Below are 16,112 nucleotides of genomic sequence, written 5' to 3'. Positions count from 1 at the left end.
GGATGGACAGTGAAGGGGATCGACTCCCCGTTCTCCCTCATGCCAGGGGGAAATAGTTTGATGTGTGAAAATTGTTAGGACATAAAAGGCCAGGAGGTGATGACAAAGGCTGGATGCTCAGAGGTGTCACTTGGCTTCTTGCTTCTCCTTGGGGTGGGGCACTGGTGCACCTTGGCATCCACTTTCTGTGCACTTAAGATGGGATGGACGATCTGGAGTCCCCTGTTGGGCTGGATGAGCCAGGACAGGCTTGGGAGTGATGAGATAAAGTTGGGGAATGTCAGAGAATGTCCCATCGGGGAAGGCAGTCCCAGGAACCAGCCAGCCATCTGAATAAGGGCCAAATTCAAGGGGACTGCTCTTGACGGTGGCTCAGACAGAGAGGTGGAACTAGAAAAAAGGGATTGTGTCTGAAGACAGTGGGCAGGCCTGGAGCATGCAAAGGATGAGTTCAGAGAGTTTCCTGGGCATCTTAAAGCTTCAGATCTATTTTGTAGGTGTACAGGGTCTTTTTCATGGTGTATGATGGAATCATTCCTTTTTTTTCCTCCTGGACAATTTTTATTAAATGCATAAAACTTAAAAAAAATGCATGAATACATTTTCACCAAAAGATTAAAATAATCTAGAAAAATTCAGATCAAAATGAGAACTTTCTCCACACCTCCGCCCCATTCCACTTTCCTCCCCCAAAGCATGCACTGGAAGCAGTCTCACAACCATCTTCAAGACTCTTTTCAAAAAAAAAAAAAAAAAATGGAGTTCCCACTGTGGCATAGCAGAAACAAATCTGACTAGAAACCAGGAGGTTCAATCCCTGGCCTCGCTCAGTGGGTTAAGGATCCGGCATTGCCGTGAGCTGCGGTGTGGGTCGCAGAGGCGGCTCAGATCCTGCGTTGCTGTGGCTGTGGCGTAGGGCGGTAGCTGTAGCTCCGATTCAACCCCTAGCCTGGGAAACTCCATATCTCCATATGCCGACAGTGTGGCCCTAAACAGCAAAAAAAGATTCTTTTCTATGCCTTTACGTTTGAACAGGTACAACTGTATTTGCATCTTACATCAGAAATGGAATTATAGTATGCATATTGTTCCATGACTTACCATTTTGCACTTTACAATATATATTGGAAATCTTTCTATATTGGTAAGTATTTCTCATTATAGTTTAATGATTTTATTCCATAAATTTTTTACTTTCATTCCCCCCCTTTTTTCAACTGAGAATAAAACCTTGTTTACTGAGATGGTCACATGTTATCACAAAATAAATTATTTAATGTATATAGGTTCACTTATATATTTTATATTTTGTTCTATTAAATAGCTCTTTCTGAGCCACTAGACTCACTGTTTTATATATGATAGCTTTATAGTATGGTTTTTTAATATGGTATGGCAAGTTGTGTATCATTGCTCATTTTGAAATTTTCCTAGCAATTTTTTTTCATTTTTATGTCAAGTCCACTCATTAAGGTTCATTTAAATCATTCTCAAATTATGATTGCGATTACCTTGAATTCCCACTCATATTTGCCATGAATCTTTATTCAGGATTTTTCATGGTTGTTAACGTTCATTTCATAATGTTTGATAATTTTCTTCATTTAGGTCTTGTACCGTTCTTATTAGGCTTATTCCTAGCTTTTGTATGCATGTTTGTTTTTTCTTATGAATGAAAATGTCAATTCTATTTTATAATGGATGATTCCATTGTAAAGTAAATTATTATTTTTTAATGTTTTATTTAACTATTTTCCCCTTTGCTGATGTCTTTTATTAGCTGTTATTTTCTTAGCTGGTTTTCTAGGGAGGTAGTACTACTGCCTACGAACAATGACAATTTTCTTTGTTTGAAATTTTATTCCTTTATTTTTTCTTACCTGATTACATTGACAGGACACTGAGTAAAACGTGATAGAGGAGGGTGATATGCAGGGCATCCTAATCTTGTTCAAGCTAAGAGGGAATTCTTGTATATTTCACCAGCACACCTGATGTTTGCTAAATACCAACTCCTAAGGCTTTATTTTTTTTTAAATTTTTTGTCTTTTATCCTTTTAGGGCCACACCCAGACATAGAGGTTCCCAGGCTAGGCGTCTAATCGGAGCTGTAGCCACTGGCCAACACCACAGCCACAGCAAAGCAGGATCAGAGCCGCGTCTGCAACCTACACCACAGCTCACGGCAATGCCTGATCCTTAACCCACTGAGCGAGGCCAGGGATCGAACACAAAACCTCATGAGTCCTAGTCTGATTTGTTTCTGCTGCACCACGATGGGAACTCCCCAACTCTTAAGTTATGACTTTATTTCAGCAGAAATAGCTGCTCAATGTTATCATGTGCTTTTGAAACATATACTGAAAAATCATATATTATTTTATTATCTTATCTGATAAACTGGTGGAATATATTTTTTTTTCTCATTGAAGAGTAAAATAGTCTTTCATTACGGCTTTAATATACCAGTGTATTTGCTTTGCTAATAATTTTTCATCATGTTTATATTTATGTTTTTGAGTGAATAATGGCCTACTATTTCCTTTTTCGTTTTGATGTCAGGGTTTTGCTCAGAGCCTAAGGAACAATGATTTCCACCTTAGTCTATGTCCTAGAATACTTTATATATCATAGATAACATCTACTTTTGAAAATCTGGTGGAACTCACCATAAATCACTTGAGTTTATTTCTTGTTTAAGAAGCATTTCTTTGGTTACCTTTTTAATTTTTTAATTATTAAAAAATTATGCACCCAGAGCATATGGATGTTCCTGGCCCAGGGGTTGAATCTGAGCCACAGCTGCTATCCACACCACAGCTGCAGCAATGTTGGATCCTTAACTCACTGTGCTTGGCTGGGGATTGAACCTGAGACCATGCTGAATCCTTAACCTATTGTGCCTCAGTGGGAACTCCCCTTTGGTTACCTTTTAAATTTCTTCTGTGTTTATTGATCTATTTACATTTTCTACCTTCTTGAATTCATTTTAATTTCTATTTTCCTAAGAAGTTATTCATCTAGATGCTTATATTCATTGAGATCAAGTGGTACCTAATATTTCTAAATGCATTTTACTATCACCCTTACCTATAGTTCCTTCTCTCATTTCCAAAGTTATTTTTTGGAGTTCCCATCGTGGCACAGCGGAAATGAATCTGACTAGGAACCATGAGGTTGCGGGTTCAATCCCTGGCCTTGCTCAGTGGGTTAAGGATCCAGCGTTGTCCTGAACTGTGCTGTAAGTCGAAGATGTGGCTCCGATCCTGCATTACTGTGGCTGTGGCACAGGCCAGCAGCTGTAGCTCTGATTCACCCTAGCCTGGGAATTTCCATATGCCATGCGTGTGGCTATAAAAAGAAAAAAAAAGTTATTTTTTTAATATTTTCTCTTTGATTTTCCTGATAAGGGTATCCAGAAATTTGTCGGTTATATGGGCTTTTTCAAAGGATCATCCTTGGTTTTATTGATCAAATCTACTGATTTTGTTTTGTTTGTATTCTATTTTATCAATTTCTCTTGTCATCCTTCTTAATTAGTTCAGAGAATGAGTTATTTTGTCCTTTTCTGCCTTTTTTTAGAAGCATGCTAAGTCCTTTTCTTGTCAATCTTTGTGGTTTTCTAATAAATGCATTTAAGGACATAGATTTTTCTCTAAGTGGGTGGACTGGCCAGAGATGCTAATGATGCTGCTAACCTTCAAGCTCGCCTGAATGACCATGCTAGGAGCCCACTCATTGGTCCAGATCAGATCAGCCTTGTTTATATCACACAATTCTTGCTCCAGCAACTCTGAAGGGATTTTCAAATTGATAAGTAGCTCATCCTGGCACCTTCTCTTATTGGTTTAGCTTAAAATGAACTTTAATCACATTCACTTGCTCTCTTCTTTCCACTGTCCATATATGTGTGTGGCAGATATAGTCTCTTTCCTCCAAGTATTCACAATCCAGTGGCAGAAAGGGATAGGAATAGGTATTTTCTCCCTCCCTCCCTCCCTTCCTTCCTCTCTCTCTCTTTCTTTCTTTCTCTCTCCCTCTCCCTCCCTCTTTCTCCCCCTCTCTCTCTCTTTCTTCTTTTTTAAGGCATACGGAAGTTCTGAGGCTTGGGGTCAAATCAGAGCTGCAGCTGCCTGCCCATGCCACAGCCACAGCAACACCAAATCTGAGTTACATCTGTTACCTATGCTGCAGCTTGTGGCAATATAGGATCCTTAACCCCGTGAGCGAGACCAGGATTGAACCTGCATTCTCAAAACTGTGTAGGGTTTTTAACCTGCTGAGCCACAACAGGAATGCCTGAGTATGTAATTTCAATCAGTGAAGTAAGTGCTACTAGTCTAAATATCTTAAAGGCTGAGAAGAGGGATGGATTTACTTTTGCATGGAGGTGGACAGGACCAGAAATCGGGGAAGATCTCACAGGACAGATGGCACAGGCTGGTGTTGGATGTTCCATCAGGACTTTATGTGGCTCCTAAGGAAGTCTACTGTCCCAGGCAGAGGAATCAACTAAGCTAAACTAAACAAAATAAATCAACTAAAATAGAGTAAGAAGGAACCAAGAGTGTTTGTTTGGTTAACAGTGTAGGGCTCAGTCTGACGGGCTCCATTCTGGGGGATGATGCTGGAGGCGCAATGCTGGACCCACCACAGGGGACCCTGAGGCTGATGCTAAGGAGCTTGGACTTTGTCCTGTGCTAAGGAGATGTGAGACAATGTGGCTGGACCATGCCTGCATAGACACTGTGGCCTCCGTGAAACTGGGGATGGAGGCTGAGGAGACCAGGACAGAGGAGGCTCAAGTCATCCAGCTGGAAGATGGCATGAGAGTGAATTCCAGTGAATTCCTGGGGCCTGAGCTGCTTCCAGGTTTGTATCAACACACCTGGGGCTGGAAAGTGAAGAAAATCTCTGACATCCCTTCCCTTCTCCCCCAGGTGCCTGGCTCTTAAATCTGGGTGGCACTGACCACACAGGAGCAGTGCTTCCTGGAGAAGAGGCAGGCACATCCCGGGCTGAGCAGGGCTCTGAGAAGGGTTCACCTTGCCTCTCCCCTTATGGGTCTGTAACCCGAGGCAGGCTGTTCATCTTTCTCCACCTCCATTTCCTCACCCCTCAAAGAGGTGGTTGGGCGGGTTTAATGGGATGGAGCCTGTGAAGTCCTATTGTTCTGGGTGTTCTTCAAACAGAAGCCTCTATTTTCCAATTCCTGGACGGGGCACTGAAGTACATTTGATTAGTTTTGTTTTTTCCCTGAGAAAAGAAAAGACGTAGTGGTTTGATGTAATGAAATGGTTTGTATATTTTATCTGAGAGGAAAGAAAAATAAACCCCGCTACAAAAAGAGCTTCTGCCCAGCAGAGCGGCCTCTTAGACGCCGCCGCTGCAGCCTGACATCCTCTCTTTGTTTGCCACCTCCCCCTCACAGCCTAATGACATTCCGGAAGGTGGCAAAGGAGAGCTTCACGTTGCCATGGGAACCGGGTGCCAGCAAGAACTGGAGAATTCGAGCTCTTGAAGACTGTGGATTTATTCCTCCCTTCCTCCCCCCAACCTTTGCTGGTGGCAGAGATTGGGGGTGGGGTGACTGAGATGCTGCTTTAGGTCCCGCCTCGGGGCTCCTTTGGAGGCAAAGAAGGTACCGGGAGGCAGGAGCTATTGTCTGGGAGGACCCGGGGCGGGGGGGGGGGGGGCCCTTCTGGAGCAATCTTTCCCCCTTTTCCTCTGAATCACATCCAAACCCAGATACAAGCAGGCGGTGGGGGAGGAGCGGGGAGAGGGGCAGGAACGGAGAGAGAGGCCGATGCTCCAACACACGCGCACCCAGCCCACTGCTCAGGCTGCGCCCGTTCTGGGCTCTCAGCTCTCTGCGGGGACTTGGTCAGGGGCTAGTCTGAGATGCCACCATCCCCCTCATCTCCACTTATTCTGTCACCACCCGAGCCTCTTCACGGATGACAAAGCCCTTCCAAGTGCATAACTCAGCGGCTCATCACAGATGCATCCCACAAAGGGAGGTGTGGGTCTTGTGCCCATTGCACAGATACCCAGGCAGCGGCTCAGAGGGGGAACCCATAGTCCCTGGGGTCCCTCACTCAGGACCCATCAGTTCCCAGGGAAGAGGGAGGGCTCCCAGGGGAGACTGGGGAAGGGCATGGAGGGTGGTGAGTGGTTAACATGGAGGCCTCCATCGCCGAGCGGTTTAGGAAGAGTGAAGTCACCTCAAGTATCAGACCAAGGGGCCCCAGTGGGAATGAAGTAAAGCCCAGAATCTTTCTCCATCTGAAATGGGCAGCTCTGATTTGCTCTCAGGCTGCCAGTCATGTGCCAGAAAGTCTCCACACCTCACCTGGAACACCCTTACAAAGGCACCTGGGGGGAAGGGACTGCTACCCCTACTTCACTGGGGTCTGTGTCCGTGTCCCCACCCCACACATACTCACACACATACTCACTCACTCACTCACACAGTCCAACCTTGCTTTGTGTTGGGTTTGGCCTGGTCCCACTGGTGCTGGGCACTGAGCCGTCTCCGTCACTCCCGAGGCTGATGTGTGCTCGCACCCTTCCTACACAGCCTCCTTCTCCCTACGCCTCTGGCCCTGACTCCCAGCCCCTCGACAAACTCTTCCTTCCGAAGAAGCTGTCAGTCAGCAAGGCCTCCCTGAAACCTAGCAGGGTCCTGTGGGGTTCCTGGGGCCCAGAGTCTATGTCCCCCATGTTGGAGAAAAGTGACCTTGGCTTAGATCGTCAGTGTCGGAAGGTGAGACACAGGAACCTGGGGGAGAACTCGACAAGGCTCTTTACTTCTGCAGAAGGGTGCGAGTGCTCAAAAAGTGCCCGCAAAGAAGAAAGACACCCCCCCCCCATTTATCCCTAATGCAGGTGCAGGTGGTATATCTGTCCCCTTCCCATTGGTCAGGTCAAGGCGCACCTTCTTCTCTGTTGGCTAATTTGAAACAAATTGTTACTGGGAAAGAAGGGAAAGGGGTGGGTGGGAGGAGGGCGGCTCAGACAAAGCAGGAACCAAGGGAGTAACCAGGATGTCCTTTGATAGGAAAGGCAGACGTTAATTCTCACCCCATTGTTTTTTAGGAAACAGGCCTCATGCAGCCTCCTTGACCTTCCCAGAGTTCAAACAGTTGCTAATCAGGGAAGGGAGGGGATGCAGAGACTAGGGGGGAGCAGTCAAGAGACCATAGTGCAGGATCCTGGTCCCCGCTCAAGGAATATAGATAACAATACCTTTGAGTTCTTCTGCAGCACTAAACCTCCCAACAAATGGAAGATGTGCATGAAGCGTTCTTCATCCTGGAAAGAAAGATCACCAGAACCAGTCCTGGGACCACATAACACCAGTTTTGAAGAACAATGCAAGCTTGCATCACCTTTGATCCTTATCTGTGGCCCTATTCGTCACTCCCAAACTATAAAAGCACCTCCTAGTCTCTCCCAAGGGGGGAACAGTCTTTAAGGCATTAGCCTGCTGTGACCCTTCTTTGCCTAGCAAACCAATAAAGTTATTTTTTCTCCTTCACACAAAACTCTATCTCTGTATTTCTATTTGGCACCTGTGGACAGAGGCCAAGTTTGAGCAATATCCCCAGGGGAGCACACTGGTGGCCTGGGACTCTCCCCACAGTGCTCAGCCAAGCCCTTAGACAGAACCGGGGTCCAGTCCTGCACGCATGTTCCTGCAAATCCCCACACATCCCAACACCTCAGGATCTCATCTCCACCCACTGCTCCCAGGATCTCATCCACCCACCCACCTTCTATATCTACTGCCCAGTGCAGAGGCCCCTCACCCAGACTGCTGCCCCTCTCCTGATGGGCTGCCTGCCCTACTCTCCCCTCATCCATCTTTTCATCCTCTGCACCCCCCTCCCCCGCCCCGACTCCACCTAAGGGACTTTTGAAGCCAGTGGCAGAGGTTCAATTTCTGGATCACAACCCAATAGTTACTGGGAAATCCATTTAGCACAAGAGATCAGCATTTTATTATTATTATTTTTTTGTCTTTTGTCTTTTTAGGGCCGCACCCGTGGCATATGGAGGTTCCCAGGTTAGGGGTCTAATGGGAGCTATAGCCGCTGGCCTGCGCCACAGCCACAGCAACGCCAGATCCGAGCTGCATCTGCCACCTACACCACAGCTTATGGCAACGCTGGAGCCTTAACCCATTGAGCGAGGTCAGGGATTGAACCTGAAACCTCATGGTTCCTGGTTGGATTTGTTTCCGCTGCGCCATGACGGGAACTACAAGATCGGCATTTTAAAATAGTTCGGACCATAGAGGACAAGATGGCGGAGGAGTAGGGGGACACGCTCGCCCTCTCCCACAAACACAACAAAAAAAGCACATCTACAGAAGAAATGACTCGCACAGAACAACAACCAATCGCTGGCAGAGGAACCTAAACTCCAATAACGGCAAGAAGTTCGTGACATTATTGGGCAGAACGGGAGAAAAGAGGAGAGTGAGAGAAGGTGAATCCGAGCGGGATGGGCGCTCCTGAAAGGGAACTGCGGAGGAGAAAGGGATCCCGCACCCTGGAAAGTCTCCTACCGGGGGAAAGATCAAACGAACCGGAGGAATCTCCAGATGCAGAGAAGAGTGTAGCAGTAAGTCGGAGTACGGAAAAAAGATCAAGAACCCAACGGACCATCTGAACTACGGGCACAGTCACCAAAAATTGAGACGCCTGGGTGGGGGCTGGGCACCGAATCCTCGGCTCCAGAGGTTAGTCCCCGGGAAAGGGCAGGGGGACGCCTGGGTGGGGGCTGGGCACCGAGACCTCAGCTCTGAAGGTTGGTCCCCGAGAGGGGGCCGGGGGACGCCTGGGTTGGGGCTGGGCACCGAGACCTCGCCTCCGAAGGTTAGTCCCCAAGAAAGGGCCGGGGGACGCCTGGTGGGGGGGGCTGGGCACCGAGACCTCGGCTCCAGAGATTAGTCCCCGGGCTAGGGGGGCGGGGAAGAGCGGAAACTGCTTGGGAGGTCTCTAAACCATTTGACGGGGCAGAGACTGCCTGGGAGACTAGAAAACAAAGCTGTCGCAGAGGAAGGGAGCAATACTCTAGGGGCGGGGAAGTGGAAAGCCGCCGCAGAGGGAACCTGGGAGAAGAGCCTGGTCTGCGCCCGTGCTGGGGAGGGGAGAGAAGAAGGGGTGGGTCCCCATAGAATACCCCCCACGCCACAGCAAGCTTACAGGCCCGCTAGCTAGCAGAAAGCTGTGCTTCCCAGTGCATTCCCTCCCCCCACCCCCGCCACCCCCTATGCTCTCGCTGAACCTGGGGCTGCCTGCCATCCAGGAGGGCTGGCCTCAACAATTGCCTGAAGCCTACCACCGCAGGGGCTCTCCCTGCACAGGCCTGCTTGCCCTTTGGAGGGGCTACACTTCCACAGAGCAGCACCAAACACCACCAGCCCCCTAGAAAAGGCCTGCAGCCCAGAAAAGCTAGAACAAGCCTAGCCAGGCCGTGAATAGATCGACCTAATTCTCCGACGGTTTTTCTGAGACGGGCTCCCCCGGGGAGGAGCCTCTTGAGTCTCCAAGGGCCTTGCTACACGCCCAAGACCCCAGGGGGTGCTAAGACCTAGTGGACCAGCTGCATAGGACTGCCAGCTCCAGGCAGGACCCCCTGCAGCCCAGAAAAGCTGCAACAAGCCTGGCCGAATTGGGAAAAGATCTCAGACGGTCTTTCTGAGTCGGGCTGTCCTGGGGAGGAGCCTCTTGAGTCTCCAAGGGCCCTGCTACCCGCCCAAGACCCCAAGGGGTGCTGAGACCTAGTGGACCAGCTGCATAGGACTGCCAGCTCCAGGCAGGACCCCCTGCAGCCCAGAAAAGCTGCAACAAGCCTGGCCGAATCGGGAAAAGATCTCAGACGGTCTTTCTGAGTCGGGCTGTCCTGGGGAGGAGCCTCTTGAGTCTCCAAGGGCCCTGCTACCCGCCCAAGACCCCAGGGGGTGCTGAGACCTAGTGGACCAGCTGCATAGGACTGCCAGCTCCAGGCAGGACCCCCTGCAGCCCAGAAAAGCTGCAACAAGCCTGGCCGACTTGGGAAAAGATCTCAGACGGTCTTTCTGAGTCGGGCTGTCCTGGGGAGGAGCCTCTTGAGCCTCCAAGGGCCCTGCTACCCGCCCAAGACCCCAGGGGGTGCTGAGACCTAGTGGACCAGCTGCATAGGACTGCCAGCTCCAGGCAGGACCCCCTGCAGCCCAGAAAAGCTGCAACAAGCCTGGCCGACTTGGGAAAAGATCTCAGACGGTCTTTCTGAGTCGGGCTGCCCTGGGGAGGAGCCTCTTGAGCCTCCAAGGGCCCTGCTACCCGCCCAAGACCCCAAGGGGTGCTGAGACCTAGTGGACCAGCTGCATAGGACTGCCAGCTCCAGGCAGGACCCCCTGCAGCCCAGAAAAGCTGCAACAAGACTGGCCGACTTGGGAAAAGATCTCAGACGGTCTTTCTGAGTCGGGCTGTCCTGGGGAGGAGCCTCTTGAGCCTCCAAGGGCCCTGCTACCCGCCCAAGACCCCAGGGGGTGCTGAGACCTAGTGGACCAGCTGCATAGGACTGCCAGCTCCAGGCAGGACCCCCTGCAGCCCAGAAAAGCTGCAACAAGCCTGGCCGACTTGGGAAAAGATCTCAGACGGTCTTTCTGAGTCGGGCTGTTCTGGGGAGGAGCCTCTTGAGTCTCCAAAGGCCCTGCTACCCGCCCAAGACCCCAAGGGGTGCTGAGACCTAGTGGACCAGCTGCATAGGACTGCCAGCTCCAGGCAGGACCCCCTGCAGCCCAGAAAAGCTACAACAAGCCTGGCGGAATCGGGAAAAGATCTCAGACGGTCTTTCTGAGTCGGGCTGCCCTGGGGAGGAACCTCTTGAGTCTCCAAGGGCCCTGCTACCCGCCCAAGACCCCAGGGGGTGCTGAGAACCAAGTGAAATCTGCTACCATCGTGGGGTGGACCTCCCAGTCCTGTCTGCCCTCAGGAAGTCCTCCTTTGCTTCAAAGAAACACTGTTAGTCCCATCAACACTCCAGAAAAGCCACACTGCCTCAAAAAAAGATTGACCAACAACGACAGCCCTCAGGAAATATTCCAGGGCAGTGACAAGGCAAACACTACCCGATAACGGAGAGTACAACTCCCTCAGGAGAAAGAAGACAACAAGCAAGATGAAGAAGCTGAGAAACCACCCCCAGTCAAACCAACAGGAGAACTCACCTAAAACAGTCAACAATGAAACTGATCTCTGCAGTCTGACAGACCTGGAGTTCAAAAGAGAAATAGTGAAAATACTGAAGGAATTAAGAGAAGATATGAACAGCAATGCAGATACCCTCAGAAAGGAGCTAGAAAATATAAGGAGGAGCCAAGAAAAACTAGAACATTCATTTGCAGAGATGCAAACTGAACTAGGGGCAGTAAAAACCAGAATGAATAATGCAGAAGAACGAATCAGTGATATGGAAGATAGAATAATGGAAATCACTCAATCTGGTCAACAGACAGAAAACCGAATCAAAAAACTGGAAAGCAATATAAGAGACCTATGGGATAATATAAAACGGGCCAATCTACGCATAATAGGAATTCCAGAAGGAGTAGAAAAAGATAAAGGAATGGAAAATATATTTGAAGAAATTATCGCTGGAAACTTCCCAAATCTAAAGGATACTGGATTCAAGATACAAGAAGCACAGAGGGCCCCAAACAAACTGAACCCAAACAGACCCACACCAAGACACATCATAATAAAAATGGCAAAAGTTAGTGATAAAGAGAGGATCCTAAAGGCAGCAAGAGAAAAACAGAATGTTACCTACAAGGGAACCCCCATAAGAATATCAGCTGATTTCTCTACAGAAACACTACAGGCCAGGAGGGAATGGCAAGAGATATTTAAAGTGCTCAAAGGAAAAAATATGCAACCTAGAATACTTTATCCAGCAAGAATATCATTTAAAATAGAAGGGGAAATAAAAATTTTTCCCAACAAACAAAAACTTAAAGAATACAGCAACACAAAACCCAGGTTAAAGGAAATATTGAAAGGGCTTCTCTAAACCAAAAAGAAAGGAAGGAAAGGGAAGAAAAAAGAAAAGAAAAAAAAAAAAAAAAAAAAAAAAAAAAAAAAAAGAAGAAGAAGAAGAAGAGGAAGAACTAGGACTGAGGAAGATACAATCAGAGAGCAGTCACTCAAATAAGCCAGCATACAGATTTAATCATGAACATGCTTCAAACAAAATAAAATTAAAAAGAAAAAAATAAAAGAGTCATCAAAACCATAAAATGTGGGCAAGGGATGTTAGGAGGTAAATAATCCTTTTTGTTTGTATGTATGTCTCTCTTCTTAATTTTAATATAATAATGAAGTGTTTGAACTTACAGGACCATCAGGCTAAAACACACAATTATGGGAAGGGGTTAGCATACTTAAAAAACAGGGCAACCACAAGCCAAAACCAAATATTGCATTTGCAAAAAATGAAAAAAAAAAATACACTCAAGCAGATAATAACAGGAGACCATCCAACCAAAAAAAAAAAAAAAAAAAAAAGAAGAATGGAGAACCATAGAATCAACTGGAACACGAGGATCAAATGGCAATAAATAATCATCTATCAATTATCACCTTAAATGTCAATGGACTGAATGCCCCAATCAAAAGACACAGAATGGCTGAGTGGATAAAACGGCAAAAACCTTCAATATGCTGCCTACAAGAAACTCACCTTAGGACAAAAGATACATATAGATTGAAAGTGAAAGGCTGGGGAAAAGTATTTCATGCCAATAGACATGACAGAAAAGCAGGAGTTGCAACGCTCATATCAGACAAAATAGACTTTAAAACAAAAGACATAAAGAAAGACAAAGAAGGACACTATTTAATGATTAAGGGATCCATCCAAGGAGAGGATGTTACTATCATCAACATATATGCCCCAAACATAGGAGCACCCAGATACATACAACAAATATTAACAGACATAAAGGGAGATATTGATGAGAATACAATCATAGTAGGAGACCTAAATACCCCCCTCACATCAATGGACAGATCCTCTAGACAGAAAACCAATAAAGCAACAGAGATCCTAAAGGAAACAATAGAAAAGTTAGACTTAATTGATATCTTCAGGACACTACATCCAAAAAAATCAGAATACACATTCTTCTCAAATGCTCATGGAACATTCTCAAGAATCGACCACATATTGGGACATAAAGCGAATCTCAATAAATTTAGGAGCATAGAAATTATCTCAAGTATCTTCTCTGACCACAATGCCATGAAATTAGAAATCAACCATGGGAAAAGGAAAGAGAAAAAACCTACTCCATGGAGACTAAACAACATGCTACTAAAAAACCAATGGGTCAATGAGGAAATCAAGAAGGAAATTAAAAACTATCTTGAAACAAATGATAATGAAGACACAACCTCTCAAAATCTATGGGATGCTGCGAAAGCAGTGCTCAGAGGGAAATTTATAGCAATCCAGGCCTTTCTCAAAAAAGAAGAAAGATCCCAAATTGACAACTTAACCCTCCACCTAAATGAATTAGAAAAAGAAGAACAAAGAAGTCCTAAAGTCAGCAGAAGGAAGGAAATTGTAAAGATCAAAGAAGAAATCAATAAAATAGAGACTCAAAAAACAATAGAGAAAATTAATAAAACCAAGAGCTGGTTCTTTGAAAAGGTGAACAAAATTGATAAACCCCTGGCCAGACTCACTAAAAAGAGGAGAGAAAGAACCCAAATCACCAAAATTATAAATGAAAAAGGAGAAATCACAACGGATACAGCAGAAATTCAAAAAACCATAAGAGAATACTATGAACAACTATATGGCAATAAGTTTGACAATCTGGAAGAAATGGACAATTTTCTAGAATCTTACAGCCTGCCAAAACTGAATCAAGCAGAAACAGACCAACTGAACAGACCAATCACTAGAAATGAAATTGAAGAGGTCATAAAATCACTCCCTACAAATAAAAGCCCAGGACCAGATGGCTTCACAGGTGAATTCTATCAAACATATAAAGAGGAATTGGTGCCCATCCTCCTGAAACTCTTTCAAAAGGTTGAAGAAGAAGGAATACTCCCAAAGACATTCTATGAGGCCACCATCACCCTCATTCCAAAACCAGGCAGAGATACCACCAAAAAAGAAAACTATCGCCCAATATCATTGATGAATATAGATGCAAAACTTCTCAACAAAATCTTAGCCAACCGAATCCAACAACATATCAAAAAAATTATACACCATGACCAGGTTGGGTTCATCCCAGGTTCACAAGGATGGTTCAACATACGCAAATCAATCAACATCATACACCACATTAACAAGAAAAAAGTCAAAAATCATATGATCATCTCAATAGATGCAGAAAAAGCATTTGACAAAGTTCAACATCCATTCATGATCAAGACCCTCGCCAAAGTGGGTATAGAGGGAACATTCCTGAATATAATCAAAGCCATTTATGATAAACCCACAGCAAATATAATCCTCAATGGGGAAAAACTGAAAGCCTTCTCACTCAAATCTGGAACAAGACAGGGATGCCCACTCTCACCACTGCTCTTCAACATAGTTTTGGAAGTCTTAGCCACAGCAATTAGACAAACAAAAGAAATCAAAGGCATCCATATAGGAAGAGAAGAGATCAAACTGTCACTGTATGCAGATGACATGATTCTATACCTAGAAAACCCTAAGGACTCAACCCCAAAACTCCTTGAACTGATTAATAAATTCAGCAAAGTGGCAGGATATAAGATTAACATTCAGAAGTCAGTTGCATTTCTGTATACCAGCAATGAAGCATTAGAAAAGGAATACAAAAATACGATACCTTTTAAAATTGTACCTCACAAAATCAAATACCTCGGAATACACCTAACCAAAGAGGTAAAGGACCTATATGCCGAGAACTATAAAACCTTAATCAAAGAAATCAAAGAAGATGTAAAAAAATGGAAAGATATTCCATGTTCCTGGATTGGAAAAATCAATATTGTGAAAATGGCCATCCTACCCAAAGCAATCTACAGATTCAATGCAATCCCTATCAAATTACCCATGACATTTTTCACAGAACTAGAACAAACAATCCAAACATTTATATGGAACCACAAAAGACCCAGAATCGCCAAAGCAATCCTGAGAAACAAAAACCAAGCAGGAGGCATAACTCTCCCAGACTTCAAGAAATACTACAAAGCCACAGTCATCAAAACAGTGTGGTACTGGTATCAAAACAGACAGACAGACCAATGGAACAGAATAGAGAATCTGGAAATTAACCCTGACACCTATGGTCAATTAATCTTTGACAAGGGAGGCAAGAACATCAAATGGGAAAAGGAAAGTCTATTCAGCAAGCATTGCTGGGAAACCTGGACAGCTGCATGCAAAGCAATGAAACTAGAACACACCCTCACACCATGCACAAAAATAAACTCCAAATGGCTGAAAGACTTAAATATACGACAGGACACCATCAAACTCCTAGAAGAAAACATAGGCAAAACACTCTCTGACATCAACATCATGAATATTTTCTCAGGTCAGTCTCCCAAAGCAATAGAAACTAGAGCAAAAATAAACCCATGGGACCTCATCAAACTGAAAAGCTTTTGCACAGCAAAGGAAACCCAAAAGAAAACAAAAAGACAACTTACAGAATGGGAGAAAATAGTTTCAAATGATGCAACTGACAAGGGCTTAATCTCTAGAATATACAAGCAACTTATACAACTCAACAGCAAAAAAACCAATCAATCAATGGAAAAATGGGCAAAAGACCTGAATAGACATTTCTCCAAGGAAGATATACAGATGGCCAACAAACACATGAAAAAATGCTCAACATCGCTGATTATAAGAGAAATGCAAATCAAAACTACCATGAGATACCACCTCACACCAGTCAGAATGGCCATCATTCATAAATCCACAAATAACAAGTGCTGGAGGGGCTGTGGAGAAAAGGGAACCCTCCTGCACTGCTGGTGGGAATGTAAACTGGTACAGCCACTATGGAGAACAGTTTGGAGATACCTTAGAAATCTATACATAGAACTTCCATATGACCC

At 45.5% G+C, this 16,112-nt stretch overlaps 2 long non-coding RNA genes across 3 annotated transcripts; one reads left to right on the top strand and one right to left on the bottom strand.

Annotated features, from left to right (window-relative positions):
* Positions 1-4,738: 4,738 nt before the first annotated feature.
* Positions 4,739-11,293, top strand: LOC146395609 (uncharacterized). 2 transcript variants are annotated; one of them, XR_014831068.1, is made up of 3 exons: positions 4,739-4,872; positions 5,432-5,641; positions 7,267-11,293. It is a non-coding gene; the product is annotated as an uncharacterized LOC146395609 (long non-coding RNA). The 2 variants fall into 2 exon arrangements; XR_014831067.1 differs by lacking the exon at positions 4,739-4,872 and having other exon boundaries at positions 5,067-5,641.
* On the bottom strand, positions 8,296-15,766 carry LOC146395608 (uncharacterized). The gene is made up of 2 exons (XR_014831069.1): positions 10,171-15,766; positions 8,296-9,790 (listed from the first exon to the last, which is right to left on the bottom strand). It is a non-coding gene; the product is annotated as an uncharacterized LOC146395608 (long non-coding RNA).
* Between the last annotated feature and the right edge of the window lie 346 nt (positions 15,767-16,112).

The sequence above is a fragment of the Sus scrofa genome, chromosome 16, assembly GCF_054392235.1.
Source record: "Sus scrofa isolate SSC_HxYL_T2T_F1_AM1 chromosome 16, Sscrofa_HxYL_maternal_Yorkshire_Landrace_v2.0, whole genome shotgun sequence".
In the NCBI taxonomy this organism is placed as follows: Eukaryota; Metazoa; Chordata; class Mammalia; order Artiodactyla; family Suidae; genus Sus; species Sus scrofa.
Note: the sequence above shows the minus strand (reverse complement) of the source record. Positions and strands in the feature narration are given on the sequence as shown.